Source organism: Phacochoerus africanus, chromosome 7, assembly GCF_016906955.1.
Source record: "Phacochoerus africanus isolate WHEZ1 chromosome 7, ROS_Pafr_v1, whole genome shotgun sequence".
Lineage (NCBI taxonomy): Eukaryota > Metazoa > Chordata > Mammalia > Artiodactyla > Suidae > Phacochoerus > Phacochoerus africanus.
Window position 1 is genome coordinate 38,061,061 of NC_062550.1, and position 21,456 is coordinate 38,082,516.

Genomic DNA, 21,456 nt, shown 5'->3' on the forward strand with positions numbered 1-21,456 from the left:
CATGACGGGGAACTCCTAGGCTGCTTCATTAAAGGGATGAGGTTTGAGGATAATATCCCTTTAGGTCCACCTTCGCCAAAGGTACAGTGGATGTAGCACTTGTAAAATCTAGAAGCCAAGAGGAACTACTTCGCTCATACCACAATAAAAGGGTTTTATGAAACACTGTGTTTACCTCTTTCTAGGTAGAGTTTTTAAAGCACCTTTGATTATAACTAAAGGTTCTAACTACTTCATATAGAGTTGGGCACCACATTAAAAATGTAAAGTTATTTGAGAATTATTGTAAATATTTAATAGCTACCTTCTTGTAAAAAAAAGTCTTTAAAAAGCAATAGGTCTTTTAAAATTCTGTTAGTAACTATGGAAGGAATAATCACAAGAATTAAAAAAGATCAGTTAATAGTTTCAAAAAATGCATTATTAAAAATATTCTTACAATAACAAAACAAAACATAGTAACTAATTTTTGCTATGAAATGTAATCATTTAAGAATATATTTCACTTCCTTACCTGGTTTATTTATTTATTTTTCTTTTTAAGGCCATACCTGTGGCACATGGAAAAGTTCCTGGGCTAGGGGTCAAATTGGAGCTGCAGCTGAGGCCTATGCCACAGCCTTGGCAACACCGGATCCGAGCCACACCTGTGACCTAAAATGCAGCTTGCAGCAACTCTGGATCCTTAACCCACTGAGGGAGGCCGGGGAGCAAACCCGCATCCTCACAGAGACAGTATCGGGTCCCTGATCCACTGAGCCACAATGGGAACTCCCTATTTTTATTTCTTAAGAGAAAATATTTACCAGCCAGCTAGCATATTCATGTTTGTATTATTTTTTATTTTATTTATTTGCTTTTGTCTTCTTAGGGCCACACACATTGATATACGAAGTTCCCAAGCTAGGGGTCAAATAGGAGCTGTAGCTGCTGGCCTATGCCACAGCCACAGCAATATGTGATCTGAGCCGTGTCTGCAACCTATACCACAGCTCACAGCAATGCTGGATCCTTAACCCACTGAGAGAGGCCAGGGATTGAACCTGTGTCCTCAGGATACTAGTCGGGTTCATTACTGCTAAGCCACAATGGGAACTTCAGTGCTGTTGTTTTTTTAAATGGCTTTTTTTTTTTTTGCTTTTTAGGGCCCCACTTGTGGCATATGGAGGTTCCCAGGCTAGGGGTCGAATCGGAGCTACAGCACCAGCCTACGCCACAGCCACAGCAATGTCAGATCTGAGCCGAGTCTGTGACCTATGCCACAGCTTGTGGCAACGCTGGATCCTTAAGCCATTGATCGAGGCCGGGGATCAAACCCGAAAACTCATGGTTCCTCATTGGATTCGTTTCTGCTGCACCACCATGGGAACTCCTAAATGGCTTTTTATAGACTATCATTTCTTGCATTTTTCTCTTTCAGATGCTCCCTTAATAGTTATGGTTCTCTTTAAAATTCTTAGATTATGTATGGTATTTCACTTTAAAATATTACCATTATCATCACAGCAACTATCTTTTGAGTATTTGGTTCATTCCATGTATTACACTAAGCATTTACAGAGATCATGTCATAAAAACTTTAACAACCCTGAAAGGCATGGTATTATTTCTACATACAATTTTCAGGTAACAAAACTGAGGCTTAAAGAGGTTAAGAATCTTGTTAATGGGCACTCAGCTTGCTTTGTTTTGGTTGGATAAAATTCCAGGTCTGGGCTATTCTACAGCCCCAAGTTCTTAACCTTTGCTTTCTCAAATCCCTGGTGATTCACTAACATATTTTTGCATATCTCTGATTTCTCATCAGAAATCTTTAGTTTTGAAATTTTACTTCAAAAATAACTTAAAAATTAATAACTATATTTTGGATCACAAGGAAGATAAATTCTTTTGCCTCTGATTTGAATACCATGTTTTTGTTTGTGTTTATAAGTTAGAGCCAAGCCATAAAAAATTGTCCTGGACAACAGACAGTATAGAAACAAATGAATGATGAATACATGGCAGGTAAAGGCCAAAAACTGTGACTGCTAGCTTCTGGAACAAAGATTTTCAAAAAACTATAATAGAGAAAAATGGCAGGAAAATTGAGTTATCACACAGCAATATAGGTATCTCAAAAGAAATCTGTGCTGCATTAATTTCTAATGATGACTAAGCTTCAGCAAGACAACATTCTTTGTTACATTAAAATTAATGTAATTTAAAATATTTCAGTTTAATTTCTATTTTTTCCATATTAATAGATAAAAAAATCTATCAGCCACAGGGAACTCTACCCAGTATTCTGTGATAATCTATATGGGAAAAGAATCTGAAAAAGAATGGATGTGTATATATGTATAACTGAATCATTTTGTTAAACAGCAGAAATTATCTCAACACTGTAAATCAACTATACTTCAATAAACTTCAAAAAATTTTTAAAAATTTTTAAGAAGTCCTGAGAAAGTTCTCTTGCCTTTTTCACCATATGAGGTTACAGTGAAATGACTGCCAGCATTTTAGGAAGAAGGGTCTCATCAAAAATAAAATCTAGGAGTTTCCGTCGTGGCTCAGTGGTTAACGAATCCAACTAAGAACCATGAGGTTTTGGGTTTGATCCCTGGCCTTGCTCAGTGGGTTAAGGATCCAGCATTGCCGTGAGCTGTGGTGTAGGTTGCAGACACTGCTCGGATCCTGTGTTGCTGTTGTTCTGGCGTAGGCTGGCGGCTATGGCTCTGATTCGACCCCTAGCCTGGGAACCTCCGTATGCTGTGAGTGCAGCCCTAGAAAAGGCAAAAAGACAAATAAATAAATAAATAAATCTGTCAGGAAGTTCCCATTGTGGCACAGTGGAAACGTATCCAAATAGTATCCATGAGGATGTGGGTTTGATCCCTGACCTCGCTTCATGGGTCAGGGATCTGGCATTGCTGTGAGCTGTGGTGTAGGTCACAGAATGGGCTTCGATCCTGTGTTACTGTGGCTGAGGTGTAGGCAGGCAGCTGTAGCTCTGATTTGACCCCTAGCCTGGGACCTTCCACATGCTGTAGGTGTGGCCCTAAAACACAATCAATCAATCAATATCTGCCAGCACCTTGAGTTTGGATTTCTAAGGCTCCAGAACTGTGAGGAACAACATTTTGTCATTTATGACCTTTAAAAACAAGAAAGCAAGCTATCAGCATGGGCTTATACCAAGTTTTCTAGTATATAATAAAAATAATTTATCACACTGGGTATACACAATTCTTTTTCTTTTTTTAGCTGCACCCAAGGCATATGGAAATTCTCAGGCCAGGGACAGAATCTGAGCCACAGCTGTGACCTAAGCTGCAGCTGTAGCAACACCGGATCCTTAACTCGGTGGGAACTTCTGGGTATGTACAATTCTTACAAGGTGTTCCTATTTATGCAAGATTGAGAAACAATACTATATAATCTGTGTGACTGGTGCAAAATAGAAATTCAATGAATGTTAGCTGAACCAGAAATGTAATGATGTATCTAGCTTCTCCACATTTATTCATGCCAACAACTCAGCTGAATTATCTCAGAGTTACTTTCTTCCTCACAATATGGGCTCACAGTGAGGGGTGTTAGTGGTTCTTGTACTTGTTTTTCTCTAGGGACCCCTCAGAGAATCTTATGAAATCTATGAACCTTCACTCCAGAAAAATGGATATATAAAAATATTACACACAATATTTAAAAATTATATAAATTAATAAGAGAACAGGCTCTGAAGTGAGAAACAATCTGTGTAATCTAAGGCCTCTCTTTGAGCCACTTAAAAGCCTCCATTTCTCCATCTGTAAAGTGCAAATACCACCTCTCTCATGTTATGCAGATTGAGTAAAACTATGTAATTTATGATACTTACAATTTAGCAGATACCAAAATAAGTCATAGCTTTAATTACTATCAGGCCAATACTGACCTCCTACTTTTGCTTTAATTATTATCAGGCCAATACTGACCTCCTACTTTATCTCTAATTACTGTTGTGCTGATTGGCTTGTTGCAGCCACTCTCTAGTTAACAAGGATTTTATATTCTTCTCACTGGTTACCTCATTAACTTGGCTCTTACTTTCAGGCTACTTCTTTTTAAAGATGACAGTGACCCAAAAAAGCACCACAGAGTAATAATATCTTTATAATGTTTGGTTGAGAATATAAGTGGCTTGAATATTGCTTTGATCAATTCCAAAGGGGATGAGTAATAAATAGAGAGAAATTCAATATAAGAACAGGATAACTGAAAGGCAAACTATGGCTCACAAATTTTTTTTTTGCTTTTTAGGGCTGCACCCGAGGCATATGGAGGTTCCAAGGCTAGGGGTCGCATCAGAGCTGTAGCTGCCGGCCTACGCCACAGCCACAGCAACACCAGATCTGAGCCATATCTGCCACCTACACCACGGCTCAGGGCAATGCTGGATCCTTAACCCCCTGAGTGAGGCCAGGGATCAAACTTATGGATACTAGTCAGATTCATTTCCGCTGTGGCTCACAACTTTAAACTGGGGATCTGCTACATACATATGACATACAAGAAAACGGGGGAAAAATATACTATTATACCTACATGACACAGCTTCCTTGAGAACTAAATGACAATAAAACACAATGTGGGGCACAAAAATTGAGATTCAGTAACATCTCAATAATGAGTGATAAATGGATACCACCAGAACACAACATCATATTGACAGGAAACATTTATTCTGTTATTCTCAAAAATGGTTATACTAAAACCATACTTTTATGTTCATATCTGGAAAACAATTCAAAAAGGATATAGAAAACTTTTAAAAAGTTCAGGAAAAATGCCATGAAAATAATGCAAAGTTTTGGAAACACACAATTATAGGAGAAATTCTTATATGACAAACTCTATAAGACTATCCAAATTTGCTTATTTTACTTTATTTTCATTGTCATTTGGTATTTTTAAGCATTAAATATTGCATGAAATGCACAGGTGACAGGTTGAAGATAAAATGTTTTATTTTATGTTTGATACAGTGTCATTGTTGTCATTATAAGATTAAACAAAACATAGTTTAATAAAGATTCTCAAGCATTATAAAATACCTGTAAACAGTAACCTCAACCTGTATGGAAGATCATCATGCACAACAGAACATGTCCCCCTCCCCAAAATGAGAGCACTATTAAGAGATGCTGGTCATTTACCATTATGACTCTCATTTTAGAATGGTGAATGCTTCATTTAAAGTACATTATGCTGTTTTTTTTTAAATTTTGTTATAGATCTTTTGCTATTATTAATCTAAGCAGTTTCTAAAAATATGCATAGAACCTGAACCTGGTGATCCAATAAAACTTTTTATTAGTTCTACTGAATTTGCCACAGACTGGATAGGCAAGCTAAAGAATTTATTTCCTTCATATTTTGAAAGATTTCAGAGTTGAACACTAGTATATTTAACCTGTTGCTGACTTTTCTTAACTCGTGGTAACTTTAGGCATCTTGGTATATGCATTAGTGAAATATTTGTCACTCTTACTGCATAGACCTATGATAATTGTCTTGTTTCTTTTTTTTGTCTTTTCTAGGGCTGCACATGCAGCATACGGAGATTCCCAGGCTAGGGGTCCAATCAGAGCCGCAGCCACCGGCCTACGCCAGAGCCACAGCAACTCAGGATCCGAGCCACATCTGCAACCTACACCACAGCTCACGGCAACGCTGGTTCCTTAACCCACTGAGTGAGGCCAGGGATCGAACCTGCAACCTCATGGTTCCTAGTTGGATTTGTTAACCACTGAGCTACGATGGGAACTCCTTGTTTTGTCTGTTTCAATGAAACTGGTATCATGTGTCCTCAAGGATTATTATAATGGAGCCTTTATGAACTAAATTAACCATTCATGTTTAACCAGATAATCCACAGAAGGATCTTTATGAAACACAATCCTAACTTTTGATTTCAAAAGCTGCTGTTTCTAATGTGTACTGAACAAATGCGTACAATTTTTTTGTGCCAGATTTTGACTATTATCAAACACTGTAATATTGGATGGTTACAAACAAGTGTTACAATTTATATGTATGTCTTAAAATTTTTACCCCTGTATTATGACAATGTTTGAACTGTATTTCTTAAAATTTTTGCCCCTGTATTATGACAGTGTTTCCAGTATTCAGTACTGTGTTGGCCTGATGTAGGTGTATATGCTTATTTTTAGCTCACTTCTTGTACCCTGCAGCATGCTTTATACATTCACTCTGTAAGGGGTTTATTTTACGCACTGTGTGCTATAAGGTTTATTAGCAATCAGAGAGTAAAAGAGGTTAATATACAGCATTTGAATGGCTATCACGAAGGCTATTACTATTTAACAAGTACAGATAATTCTTTCATTGACCTATTGTGTGATATAAATTATTTTCATCCCTATCAATTCAGTATTTAATCCATATTTCCCTTTTAAACAGATTTCAGTTATTTTTCCACTGCCAGCAAAAATGGCTGATCATATGTGAGTCTTAAAATGATTTACTACTATATGATCTCTGAATCTGGTAACTATGAGGGGAGGAATTTTATAAGTGGAAGATACCTTATAATTCATACACAGAATAATTGATCTTTTTATTGAGGAAGCAGCTTAAACATTCATCAAAGTTGATGTAGTTGAGCACTCAGAGTAAAAAGGACAGTTAACCCCTGAATAACACAGGTGTTAAGGGCACCACCTCCCCCTACAAGAGAAATCCCAAGGATCACTTACGGTTGGCCCTCTAGATCCACAGTTCTGCACCCTGTAGTATTTATTGAAAAAGAGAAAGATCCTCGTATAAGTGGACCTGCACAATTAAAACTCATGTTATTCAAGGGCCAACTGCATTTAATTGATTCTTTTGCATCATGTGGGGAAACATCACGCAAAAGAAACATATAAAATTGATTTGAAGGGGTAAAAACTTTCATCATGAGTTTTGAGATGATTCACAGATAATTTAACTATCTTGGCAAGATATGAGAAGTGATGTTAGGTGATAAAATTAGTATGATAAAACAAGTACTACAAAGGATTCTATTTAACTTTTTTTTTAATTGCTCACTAAACCTTGGATGGATTGATTAGCAGTCTTATTAAAAGCCATCCATATCAATTCCTCTGCCTGGCATTTAAAATACTACCACATCCTGCAACCTTATTCTACCTAAATTCCACCTCCCCAGACACACCACCCCTCATCCTACGCCAGTTTTAGTGTCTGGCCCATGCTCATTTCTGCTTTTCAATTGGCCTGAACTGAGTCTCCCTCATCCTCCCCCCATTTATGAGGTACTTATCCCCAGCAACTCAGAATGTGACTGTATTTGGAGATGTGACATTTACAAAGGTAATTAAGGTTAAATGAGGTCATGTGACCTAATCCAATTTGATGGATGTTCTTATAAAAAAGGGAAATGTGGAGACAGACTCACCTACAGGAGAATACCACATGAACATGAAACAGATATCTATAAGCCAAAGACAGAGGCTTGAAGACACCAAGGACTTGGACTTCTAGCCTCCAGAACTGTGAGGAAATGAATTTGTTTGTTTAAGCCATCCAGTCCGAATACTGTGTACAGTCCGAGTGTCAGCTATTATGGCAGCCCTAGCAAACTAATACTTTTCTGCCTTTTCCCATGTTATTCCCCTCATTGAAAATGTCTCTTGCTTTCATCCACATCTACTAAAACTATGTTATTGAGGAGTTCCCTTTGTGGCGCAGTGGTTAATGAATCCGACTAGGAACCATGAGGTTTCAGGTTCGATCCCTGCCCTTGCTCAGTGGGATAGGGATCCAGCGTTGCCATGAGCTGTGGTGCAGGTCGCAGACGTAGTTCAGATCCAGCGTTGCTGTGGCTCTGGCGTAGGCTGGTGGCTACAGCTCCGATTAGACTCTCAGACTGGGAACCTCCATATGCTGCATGTGCGGCCCTAGAAAAAGACAAAACAAAAGCCAAACTATGCTACTGAACATGGAACCTGAACAGCCACTTGAAGTTATCCCTGACGCACCAGTCTTATCTCACTTCCCTTTTCTGATCTAGCAAAGAATTTATAGTTTGTACTACAGATTTTAGCAATTCCTAACACATAAGGTAGATGTAAGGGCTTTGTAAGTAAATATAGGTAAAATGCTTAAAACAGTGTCTTATATGTAATGAGCCCAAGTGTTTGCCATATCTGTTGCTGCTGCTACTATTTCCTAATTACATTTTTCTCTAATTAAATCCTGTTACTCATGAGTCTTTTTAGTACAGAGCTGGGCATATTAGTGCTAAAAAGTATCTGTTGATATATAAAACCCTTAGGTCTAACCTTATCACATAGGTCTCCCTGGAGCATTTGCTTATCTAGTTTCCTATTCTGTGTAACGGAGGATAAAATGATAGATAAAAACACATGGTCTCTACCCTCAAGTTGTTTACAACTGATCAAAGAATTTTTCCCTCTTGGCAAAATATTTTTGAGGACTTAATATTTGCCAATACTGTGGTAGAAATGAAGGGGAAAAGATAAATGAGATGTATTTCTTTTCTTTCTCCTTTTTAGGGCTGCACTTGCTACATATTGAAGTTCCCAGGCTAGGCGTCAAATTGGAGCTGTAGCCTATGCCACAGCAATGCTGGATCCAAGCTGCATCTGCGATCTAAGCCACAGTGTGCAGCCACACCAAATCCTTACCCTCTGAACAAGGCCAGAGATTGAACTCGCATCTTCATGGATACTAGTTGGGTTCTTAACACGCTGAGCCACAGTGGGAACTCCTGAGACATATTTCTTGCCCTTAAGAAGCTCATATCTAGTAGGGCAAAACTCACTTCCCTAGGAAGGTAAAATGAAAAAAGTGGGGTCAGAAAAATTTCAAGCAAGATGAGTCTTGAAGGAAGGCCTATTACTATTACTGTATAATAAATTAGCCTAGGAGTTCCCATTGTGGCTCAGTGGTTAACGAATCCGACTAAGAACCATGAGGTTGCGGGTTCGATCCCTGGCCTTGCTCAGTGGGTTAAGGATCTGGTGTTGCTGTGAGCTGTGGTGTAGGCTGCAGACGTGGCTTGGATCCCGTGCTGCTGTGGCTCTGGCTTAGGCCAATGGCTACAGCTCCGATTCGACCCCTAGCCTGGGAACCTCCATATACCACGGGTGTGGCCCTAGAAAAAGGCAAAAAGACAAAAAAAAAAAAAAGCCCAAACTGTAGCAGCTTAAGACAAAATCTTATCTGATTCAAGAGGGGCTTCTGTAGGTGGTTCTGGCTCAAGATCTCTTATACGGTTGTAGTTAAGCTGTTGGATGGGCCTGGAGTCATCTCAAGATGGCCTATGGATTTGCTTCTAAGCTCACTCACACAGTTGTTGGCAGGCTTTGATTCCTTTTTGGCTGTTAGATTTCATTTCCTTGGCACACAGGTTTCCCTATAGGCTGCTCAGGTCCTATGACATGGCAGCTGGTTTCCCTCAGAGTGATTCAAGAGACTATATATGAAGAATTCATCTCAATTCCTTTTGACCTAGTCAAAGAGTCACAGTCACACCTATCTTATTCTATTTATTAGAAGAAAGTCACAAAGTTCAACCCACACAAAGGGAGATGAATTAAGTAGTTCCACCTGAAGAATGAAATAGCAAAGAATTTGTGGACATATTTTAAAAACCAGCATAGGAGACTAAAGAAAAATTTAAGACATTTTAGTGGGAGCAGGAGGTCACTCAAGGCAAAGGGAAGAAAACTGCAAGGTTTGAGATATAAAACAGCACACAGTATTAGGATATAACCACAAGTAGGACCTAAGGCTGCAAATGTAAGAAGGTGTTATAACATGAAGGGCTTTATGCTTCATGGAAAGGAGTTTGCACTTTTATCTTGCAATGGATGAGGCATTAGTATAAAGATTTTACGCAGAGGGGTCTCCTAATATGTGTGCTGTAGAATCTGGTGGTAGTCTGGAATACTGGAGAGAGTTTTTGTTCTTTTGGTATTGAGCAGTAGGAGATGTTTATAAATTTTGGAAATTAATCCCTCATCAGCTGATTTGTTTGCAAAGAAAGAACGGCCAGTTTAAAAAAAATCTCTTTCAAAATTCAGAGGAGAGGAGTTCCCGTCATGGCGCAGTGGTTAACGAATCCGACTAGGAACCATGAGGTTGCGGGTTCGGTCCCTGCCCTTGCTCAGTGGGTTAAGGATCTGGCGTTGCCGTGAGTTGTGGCTCGGATCCCGCATTGCTGTGGCTCTGGTGTAGGCCAGTAGCTACAGCTCCGATTCGACCCCTAGCCTGGGAACCTCCATATGCCGCGGGAGCAGCCCAAGAAATGGCAAAAAGACAAAAACAAAAAACAAAAAAAAATTCAGAGGAGAGATTATGAGGTAATGATTAAGAGAATGGCTGTAGGAATGCAGAGGTAAGTGCAGATCCTAGAAATATTGAGAAGGCAAAACATATGTGTTGGTAATTAGTTGTGGGATATGGGAAGAAGGAAGGATAAAGCTTACACCTGAGTATATGATACTATTTCTCCAAATTATCCACTTTTTCTTTAGAGATAAAGACAGACTTTGAAGTTATTGCTACAAAAAATTATTCTATGAAAATTGAAAAAACTATGAAATACAAAATAATGAAAAATAATTTTAATAGTTACTTCTGCAGGAAGGAATTAATACCTTGCACATACTCTAATAGACTCTTATGAGACTTATAAGTTTTTACAAAATTGGAATTATATTTTAAAACTTTCTCTTCACAGTTAATATGTCAATAAAATTTCTTCCACATCCTGTTCAATACGTGGTGCTGGGAAAACTGGACAGCCACACGGAAAAGAATGAAATTAGAACACTCCTAACACCATACACAAAAATAAACTCCAAATGGATTAAAGATAAGACCAGACACTATAAAACTCTTAGAGGAAAACATAGGCCAAACACTTTCCGACATAAATGACAGCAACATCTTCTCAGATCCATCTCTTAGCGTGATGTCAGTAAAAACAAAAATTAACAAATGGGATTTAATCAAACTTAAAAGTTTCTCCACAGCAAAGGAAACCATAAACAAAACAAACAGACAACCCACAAAATGGGAGAAAAGCTTTGTAAACAAATCAGCTGATGAGGGATTACTCTCCAAAATTTATGAACAACTCCTACTGATGAACATCAAAAAAACCCAAACAACCCCATCAAAAAATGGGCAGAAGATCTAAACAGACAATTCTCCAAAGAAGACATACGGATGGCCAAAAGACACAAGAAGAGATGTTCAACATCACCCATCATTAGAGAAATGCAAATCCAAACCACTATGAGGTACCACCTTACACCAGCCAGAATGGCCAGCATCAAAAACTCTACAAACAGTAAGTGCTGGAGAGGGTGTGGAGAAAAAGAAACCCTAGTACACTGTTGGTGGGATTGTAAATTGGTGCAACCACTGTGGAAAACAGTATGGAGATGCCTCAGAAAACTAAACATAGAATTACCATTTGATCCAGCAATCCCACTCCTGGGCATCTATTCAGAGAAAAATCATGACTCAAAAAGACACAAGTACTCCTATGTTCATTGCAGCACGATTTGCAATAGCCAAGACATGGAAACAAGCTAAATGTCCATCAACAGAGGAGTGGATCAGGAAGATGTGGTACATATACACAATGGAATATGACTCAGCCATTAAAAGGAATGAAATACCAGCATTTTTAGCAACATGGAAGGACCTAAAAATTATCATGCTGAGTGAAGTCAGCCATACAATGAGACACTAACATCAAATGCTATCACTGATATGTGGAATCTGAAAAAAGGACACAATGAACTTTTCAGCAGAACAGATGCTGACTCATAGACTGAAAAATTTATGGTTTCCAAAGGAGACAAATTTATGGTTTGGGGTGTGGGGAGATGCGCTGATGGTGTGGGATGGAAATCCTATAAAATTGTATTGTGATGATCATTGCACAACTATAAATGTAATAAATTCATTGAATAATAAAAAAATTTCTTCCACACCATTTTTAATGGCTGAATATTGTTCTGCTGTATGGATGTAGCTTAATTTATGTAACCAGTATCCTAATAAACAATGGGGTAAAGAACACTCTTGCAATTAAATTGTTACGCATATCCTTATTACCTATGATACATTTCTAGAAGAGGAACTGCAGAATCAAATGTATATGCTCAAGGCTTTTGATACATACTGCCAAACTCCATTCTAGAAATGTGCCAATTTATACTCTTAGCAGTACAAGAAACCCTGTTTCTCTGAACCCTTGCCAGCAGTATCAAGATGTAATTACTTGCTGAAGTAACACCTGAAGACCAAATTAATGTGTAACATGTCATGTCATAAGTTGGACATACTACTGAATTTTTATATTACCATTCAAAGCTTAAGATTCTTACATGTATTTTAGACAAAGAATCTGAGGTCCAGTAAATTACATAATAAATCAGATCACAGTATAGTGGGAATTTCTGCCCTAGATATTACTTGGCAGTGCTTTTTCATTTCTCAGTTTTCCTTAACAATTAAGTCTTTTTTTTTCCCCTTATAATAAACTTGCTGGTTTCTCAGAGTAAGTTATACATCTTTATCATCAAGGGCTCAAAGTTAGGCATTTTTCATTAGTATAGTGTTATTTTGCCTATTTGCTTCCTAGCTTGGATTTTACACATTATATATTGAAGGAAACCTTTCAAGACATTTTTATTTATTTATTTTATGACATGAGTGACTTTACTTCTAGTAACAAGCATATTTTCTGGCACAGAAAATGTGCTCAATAATTGCTCACTGAATAAATGATTAGTGGAAGTGGAAAATCTAGCAAGCATTTATAATATTGTGAGTTTCACAGTATGACTGAAGTATGCATGAATTTCATGAGTCTTTTTTTTTTTTTTTGCTTTTTAGGGGCTCACTCATGGCATATGGAGGTTACCAGGCTAGAGGTCTCATCAGAGCTACAGCTGCCAGCCTACTCCACAGCCACAGCAACTCGAGATTGGAGCCGTGTCTGCAACCTACACCACAGCTCACGGCAACACCGGATCCTTAACCCACCGAGCGAGGCCAGGGATCGAACCCACAACCTCCTGGTTCCTAGTCAGACTTGCTGCTGTGCCACAATGGGAATTCCGAGTTCTATGAGCATCTTGTATTTCAGAACATGGATTTTGGGGTCATTATATTTGAATCCTAACTCTGTCACTTCTTAGTTTTGTAATCTTGCCAAATTATTAAAAACATGTGTTTTTTAAAAGTCTACCTAATAGGAGTTCCCGTATTTGTACATATATATGGGTGTGTATATAAAATAATTTTAGGGAGTTGCCGTCGTGGTGCAGTGGTTAACGAATCCGACTAGGAACCATGAGGTTACGGGTTTGATCCCTGCCCTTGCTCAGTGGGTTAATGATCCGGCATTGCCGTGAGCTGTGGTGTAGGTTGCAGACGCGGCTAGGATCCCTCGTTGCTGTGGCTCTGGCGTAGACTGGCAGCTACAGCTCCGATTAGACCCCTAGTCTGGGAACCTCCATATGCTGCGGGAGCGGCCCAAGAAATGGCAAAAACAAAACAAAACAAAACAAAAAAACAAAGAAAAAGTCTACTATTTCATTCATTCAATGGTTCATTGGTTTACTGTCTCATTCATTCAACAGTTCTTATCTAATGTATACTATGTGTGTGGGATAAAACACTCAACAAAAAGGTGTAGTCTGCTCTCTTGGAGCTTACATTTTTAGTAGGGTGAAAGGAAAGAGATAATAATGAAGATACGGATACAATCATAAATGCTCTTAAGAAATCAGAGGGTCATGTAAGAGAGAATAAATGGGAAAAGGAGCTGCTTTAGATGTGGTGGCCAGGGAAGGCCAGTCAGAAATGGTATCTGAATTAAGAACTGAAGGATGAGAATGAGTTAGCCACACAGACATAGTGAAAGCACATCCCAGGCAGAAAAAAAAAAAATCCCAAGTGCAAAGGTCCTGAGATGGAGTATCAGTTAAGTTCAATTGAGAATAAGACATCTTAAATAGTGGCTTTGGCAAGATGGAAGTTTATATTTTCCACAGATCAAAATCTATAGGGCTGATACGTACTTCATAAAGGTCTCAAGGACCCAACTTCTCACCAGCTTGAGGTTTTGCCATCCCTAGGATAGGGGAGCTTGCATATGACCCAAAAGGCAGCTAGCATTCCAGGCCATCACATCTATATTCAGGGTGTACAATATAAGAGGAAAAGAAGCAAAGGACTAAAGGTGTGCACCAGCTATCTTTTATGGATGGTTCTGGCAGAGAGCCACTATCTGCTTCAATTCCACTGGCCAGAACTACCACATGGCTACAGGGAAGCTGGAAAACAGTTTTTATTCTGGACAGCCACATGTCCATATCCACTACTATGGAAAAAAAAAAAAAAAAAGAGGAATTTTAGGGGACACCTAATAGTCTGTGCTACAGACTGGGAAAAGCTTGGTATGTGACAGAAACAGAAAGATAATAAGAAGGGTGAGAATAAGATGAGGTTGAAGAGGTAGGTAGGAGCCAAATTATGCAGTTTTATAGGACATGGTAAAAAAAATTGGATTTTATTCTATTTAAAGGAAACCATTAGAGACTTTTAAACAAGTGAGCAACACAACCTAATCAGTTTTTTTAAATGACCACTCTGGCTGGTGTGTAGAAAATGGTTTAAAGGGAAGCAGGGAAAAGTGGAAGCAGAGATAGCATGGATATTGGATATTGCTGGGTGGGTGATGATGGTAGCCTGGACAGGGTGGTAGCATAAGAGGTGATGAGAAATGGCTGAACTCAAAATACATATAAGGAAGAGCTGATGGTACTGGCTGATGAGTTGGACCTAGTGTGTGAGGAATCACAGATGATTTCTACTTTTTTGTCTACACGAGTGAAGTATTGGTGGTACTGTTTATGGAAATCAGGAAGACAGTTTGGATTCAAATATTCGTTTCAGCACATGTTAATTTTAAGATGCCTGTCCTTTTATTCCTTGCCATGGTAAGATTTTCAGTACTGTCTACACCTTTTAAAAAATGGGAGGCCTCCCTTTTCTACAACTGGGTATATACAAACTCATTCTTCCCTTAATGACAAATTTCTTTCTCAATCTAAATGGGTAATTTTTCTATCAGATGCACCTTACATATATTTCAACAACACAAAAAAGACACACTCAGTATGGAATGTTTTTCAATTAAAAGTAAGACAATCTATCAAACTGAATAGTTAGCAAAAGACCCCAACCTACCGAATGGGCATATTTGATCAATGTTGGCAATAAAGACAACTTTTGGATATAAAAGGACAATTTAAAAAATGTATTACTGGAGTTCCCGTCATGGCGCAGTGGTTAACGAATCCGACTAGGAACCATGAGGTTGCGGGTTCGATCCCTGCCCTTGCTCAGTGGGTTAACGATCTGGCATTGCTGTGAGCTGTGGTGTAGGTCGCAGATGCGGCTCGGATCCTGCGTTGCTCTGGCTCTGGCGTAGGCTGGCAGCTACAGCTCCGATTAGACCCCTAGCCTGGGAACCTCCATATGCCACGGGAGTGGCCAAAGAAACGGCAAAAAAAAAAAGACAAAAAAAAATTAAAAATGTATTACTTAAGAGTGCTTATTAGAAAGCCATAAACATAAGCCTTTAACAAGTGTTGGCTTATTCAATATCTAGAACCTACCTCTAAGGTAGGTATTAAACAAATTTTACAAATTTATAAAAGACTGGACACCAGTAACAGGATAATGTATAACTTGTTCTTCAACGAGGCTTAAAGTAAATTTATCCTAAACAAATAGCCTTCTCAAGAAAACAATAACAGATGGTAAGAATAAGGGTCATCTTTTGGCTTTAACAAAGTCCTATGCTTTATATAACTCAAACCATAAGATCAGAATGGTATTACTTGATGTTGCCATATATATATATAGTGTGTGTATATATACATGTATATAGCATTTTTAGCATTTCCTCTTACAATTCCAAATATTAATAGTTAAACTTTCAAGGTATTAACAGCTAAAATGCTCAATAATACATAGATACATGTATTCATATACCTATATGTATTATATATACTTAAAGGTATATTCAGTCTTTTTACACATCATCTTACATAGTAGAAGAGAAAGCTGAAGCGGCAGGAACAGACAGTTGGGGGAAAGGGAGGGAAGGACCTAAAAAAGTGTTGCTCCTCCTTGAATTTTCCTGAAGTAAAAAAAGCACAGTGAGGGAAAATGTTTAATGAAAGGAATAATCATGCAAAATATTTTCTACTGGCTACATCAGCTTCATCTGGAGTTTAAATAAATTCACACAATATCTACTAATAAACAAAATAGTCTGTACTCCAAACACCACAAAGTCACCTATTATTTCATAGTATGCTTATTTTTCTTGCTATTTATGACTGACAGATGCCCTCTGCCCTTCAGTGATAAATTTTAAATTGGACTACAGTGAGCTTTTGGAAGGAAAGGGTAATTTTATGAAAGAAACAAACAAGGGAAGTATAAATTTTATTTACTTCAAATGAACTGTACATTAGTAAATTCTATTACTCAAATAGAAAGGAAGTAACAATTCTCATTTTATGAAACTACACCATTCCTGAACACACATGCAGAGGCTCTTTTTAAGTCCAAAAATGTCGAGTAAAAAGACGATAGCTGATCAATACACGAAGGAATAAAGAAAGATTTATTATCCCAAAGAAAATAAAATTAATTTCACTTTGAGTGACAATTATTTTTCTGGGAAGCACATACTTCACTCTCCTGAAGTTACCACGCAAACCACCATTATTTCAAACGGTCTTGCTCATAGCCCAGTCACTCCAGCTTACGTGGGTATTGGTGGGTGGGAGTGAGAAAAGTGCTATAAACCTAACTCAGCAAAACTCACCCAAGAGTCCTTTAAAAACCTGCTTCCCAATATGCTTACATCCAACAAGTTAAAAAGAAAAAAAGGGGGGGGTGGTGAGTAGAAAATACCAAAGGTTTTGGCTGAGAGGAACTCACTTCTCAAGAGGCTTTGGTGACGTGCTGCGGGTCCCTGGAAGTGCGTGCATAAACACCGGAGGTTTCGGGGGCTAAGGGAAGAAAAAGGGACAGCGATCAGATTTGTTTCAGGTGGCAGTTGTCAGAGGGGCTCGCCAAGAGGCTGACGGGGGAATGCAGGGTGTCCGACACGAACACAAACACAAACACGTTCCGCGTCCCGGGCGGGGGTGTGTGTGTGCGTGTGTGTGTGTGTGTGTGGAGGCGGACCCACGCCACCTCACCATTCCCCGCCCCTGGACCCTGCGATCCGCCTCGGACCTAGGGCCCGTGACCGGTGCGAAGCAACTCGGCCCTAGGGAACTGTAGAGGCCACAGAGACCCTGTTAGTTGTAGCGGCTGCGGAGAGGCTACGGGCCTCCCCGTGACTTGGTAAGCGAGTCGGTGGAGGCCGCGGAGAGGAAGGTGAAGGAAGAAGCGCCTCTCTCTCCCACCCCTTCTCGAACGCGCGGGAAGAGGTCTACCCACCCCCAACTCTGTCCCGCCAGCAGTCGCCGCTCCCACCTTCCGCCGCCGCCTAGAGGGAAGCCGGAACGACGAGGGTCACGGCGGGGGTCAGAGAGTAAAGGTCTTGCTCCCAGCAGCCTCCGCGGTGGATACGTCGCCATCTTGGATCCGCGGGACAAGAAAATTCATGCGGTGAGTTTTTGGCAAATTTTCGGAAGTCTGGCAGCGGGGCGCGCGGCTGGGGCGGCGGATTCGGGGCCCCCGCAAGGCGAGGGAATGTCTCGGGGCCAGGCCGGTCGCGCCTGGGGTCCGCAGGCAGCGTCCCGGCCCGCCGCTTCCCGTTGCTTTTGTCTCGGCTCCAATCGAGAGAGGGAGAGCGGAGCGGGCGGGGAGGGGGGGTGGCGGCGGTGGAGGGAGGGAGGGGGTGTGTATGGGTAGGGTGGTGGACGGGACGTAAAGCGTCGCTGTAGTCGGGTCGTTGCAGCTGCAGCTCTGGATCCTAGGCCCGGTCCCTTCTGCTGGCGTTGGGGCTTCCCTCAGACTCCTGTCCCCCGGGCTCCCGCCAGCGCGGAGGAGCCTCCGACGCCCTGCTTCCTGGGGAAGAGGAGAAGGCGGCAGCGGCGTTGGCCAAGGAGCCCGGGCCCACTTTAGACGGCGCTGCCGCTTTCCCAGCAGTTACCGCGGTCTCTGGCTGTTCACATTCTCTCAATACATGCACATCACCTGCAACTTGTGTGTGTTTCTGTGTTTGTATACGTAAAAGATGGGGGCACTGGACTGGCTAACGGGCCTCAGGAGCCGCCAGGCCCTAGGGTACCGAAGGCTGTGGATAGTGGAGGGAGCAGCAGTGCAGCTGTGATGCTTCCTCTGTTTCCGCACCCGGAGGGTGAAGCTTCCGTGGTCTGATAGAAACTGAGTCCGTAGAGTCAGTCCTGGGGCGGCGGAGGAACCCGAGACGCCTCTGTCTGTGAAGTTGCTAACCCTAGGTTTCTACTTCCGCTGGGGCCTCTCCACCTTTTGGTTTAAGTCTTGGGTCTAACTTAAAAGTTTCAAGGAAGAAGTGAGTGGGGTTAAAAGAGGCCTTCCTAGTTCTTAGTTGAGACTCCTTGGTCCGTCTAGAAGAAAAAGCCTCTAACTCTTCGGTAACTGTGACCCTTTAGCGGATGCGAGTCGTGGTTTTCTTTTATGAGAACATTTCCAGGGTCTTAGAATTTGCATTTATTCCAGGCCTTGTGGGTACGAAATTATAACCAAAAAGTCTTACATACGGGTACCACCCTCTTGGAAGGAACCTAAACACATCAACTTACTTCGAATCCTAGGGGATGCCTTCACTTTTCAACATCCGGAAGACCGAATGCAACACGTTTTGTTTCGTTTTCATAAAACTCTTGGTCAAAGAATGCTACTCTTTTCTTAATCTTCTGGACGGTGTCTAATAATTAGGTACACTGATATCAACCCTTAGATTCTTTGCCAAATGGTAGAAAGTACCTAGTTAGAATCTGTTCACTAGGGAGGCCATGCTTGAACTTAAGAGTTCAAAGTTGAACAAATTTTCTGTCATGCTTGATTTCTAGACCTCTAGAATTATAAATGCAGCTTGTGATTTGCCTTTTGAAACAAATTAAGTAGAAGTAATAAAGTATAGGGTGGGGAGATAGAAATTTGAAAATAATCTATTTACATACCAGGATTATGTTGTTTGGAAATAATATTTATTTCCCAAACGCCAGTGAACGCATTTCCTTTGCAATTTTGGAAGATAACTCTATCCCAGATTTAAAGGTTAAGAATCACAGTGGACTGAAATAGCTACATGGCTCCATTCAGATGGTTTGATGTGTATATTCAGATTTTTCATTGTAATGCTTCTTAATGGACCAAGATCTTTAGTAAACTTTGTTGAACTCCTGTATAGTTTGTAGTTCTTTTGTAATACTAAATCTAAAGGAAGAAATACAAGCTACGTGTAAAAAAGACGAAACTCTGCTCCACTTCTTTCTTGACTTTGTAAGATCCTCATTTAATTTTCAAAAAGTACTTTTCTCTTTTTTTCCCGTAGGGCTTGAATTGCAGTGACTCTTGTGACTACTCCGAATTTTAGATAGGAATTGAGAAACTTTCACACTTTTGGCATCCTAATTAATGCTGCATCAGTAAAAAAAAAATTAGTATAAGGATCAATTGTTGGCAGAACCCTTTTATTCTGAGAATACCGAATAGAGATATCTATAATCTAATCTGATACTTTTCGGGAACTAGAATTGCCTGTATGTTTTAACTAGGCATCAGATACACCTCCTAAAGATTTTTAGTGTCCGTAATACTCTAGTTTTAAAGTAAATTTATATGGTGGGAAAAGATGGCAAAATGTATGAGTATGAGTGATTTATATTCCCTTCCACTGTGAAGTACTCCTTGATCTTGAAGATAAAGTAAAACTCAGAATAGTACTCCCCCCTCACTCCCCACCAACTAGTTACTTATGTTTTTACTTAGTAATCTTAGCTGTTTAATTTACTTTTTGATTTTTCAGAGGTATTTTATTCTTAGTTATAACCTGAAAATTCTCTTTGTTCAAAAGTAAATAGATTTGTGAGTAGATTTCATTAGAAGTGCTTCTAACCCATTTTTAGTTTTTAACCTTTTCAATAGCTATTAGTATTAAAAGTATTTGTATTTGGAAAGACCTTTACAGATTTTCTTTTTTGCAATTTTATCCTTTTTAGACATGGGTATGCTTCAGAAGATTTTCTGAGAATATAAAAAAATAAAGAAAAGGTGTGCTCATGTCTACATATGAAATAATGACATTGCTAGACTGGTAAAAATAAGTTAACTATTTTTTGCTTTTTAAAAGCAGTATTTTTTAATTGTTTTACGTTTTTTAATTTAGAAAGTTTGTTTTATTATGATTATATGTTATAAAGCAAACTTCCCATGTGCTTGCTTAATGAGGCATTTGAAGACAACTTATGCAAATAGTGATGTAATCTTAGGAAAAGATACTACTAAAGAAGATTTTATTTGTTACCTAGATTTCTAGTGGGTTTTGTAACAGAGAAGCAAAAGAAACCAAGGTACCAGGTAGGGCAGCTTCAGAGGCAGAGTTAATCCAAGTTGCAATGTGATATTTGAATAGAATTACATAGAATGTCAATATCAAGGGATCTGGTACTATGATAGGAATCATTCTGGTTGATGATGCATGTGACTTTTTTTTTTTCGTTACTATGGCTGTTTCTTACCTGTCATACTTAAAGGAGTTGAATTGCACTGTGACTTTTACTAGGTATTTTTGGAAAGATCTAGACTAAAAATTGGTTTCGTTGTAGAAAGTCTGTCTTTGAAAAGAAGTAGAATGAACATGAGAGTTTTTAAGTTTTTTAAATTATTTTATAATTTTTATATAATTATTTTATAATTTTACTTTGGTTTTATTCATTAGACTTTTCCTTCAACTTAATTACTGAATATATATATTTTTTCTTGTTTAGTTTTTCCCGTTTGACATCTTTTTTCTTTTTTGTCTTTTTGCCATTTCTTAGGCCACTCCCGCAGCATATGGAGGTTCCCAGGCTAGGGGTCTAATCGGAGCTGTAGCCACCGACCTATGCCAGAGCCACAGCAGCGCGGGATCTGAGCTATGTCTGCAACCTACACCACAGTTCACAGCAGTGCCAGATCCTCAACCCACTGAGCAAGGCCAGGGATGGAACCCCCAACCTCATGGTATTCGTTAATCACTGAGCCGCGGCATGGGAACTCCTGTTTGACATCCTTTTTTATTTTTTATATTTTTTGCTTTTTTGTGGGGGGGAGGGGCGCACCCAAGGCATATGGAGATTCCCAGGCTGGGGGTTGAATTGGAGCTGTAGTTGCTGGCTCAAACCACAGCTC

General features: G+C 39.6%; 1 protein-coding gene across 1 annotated transcript in view; it reads left to right on the forward strand.

Annotated features, from left to right (window-relative positions):
* Positions 1-17,373: 17,373 nt before the first annotated feature.
* The window catches only part of CNOT2 (CCR4-NOT transcription complex subunit 2), a 155,373-nt gene continuing 151,290 nt past the window's right edge, over positions 17,374-21,456 (forward strand). The window contains exon 1 of the mRNA XM_047787192.1: positions 17,374-17,745. The gene's annotated coding sequence lies outside the window, so the exon portion shown is untranslated. The remainder of the gene's footprint in view (positions 17,746-21,456) is intronic.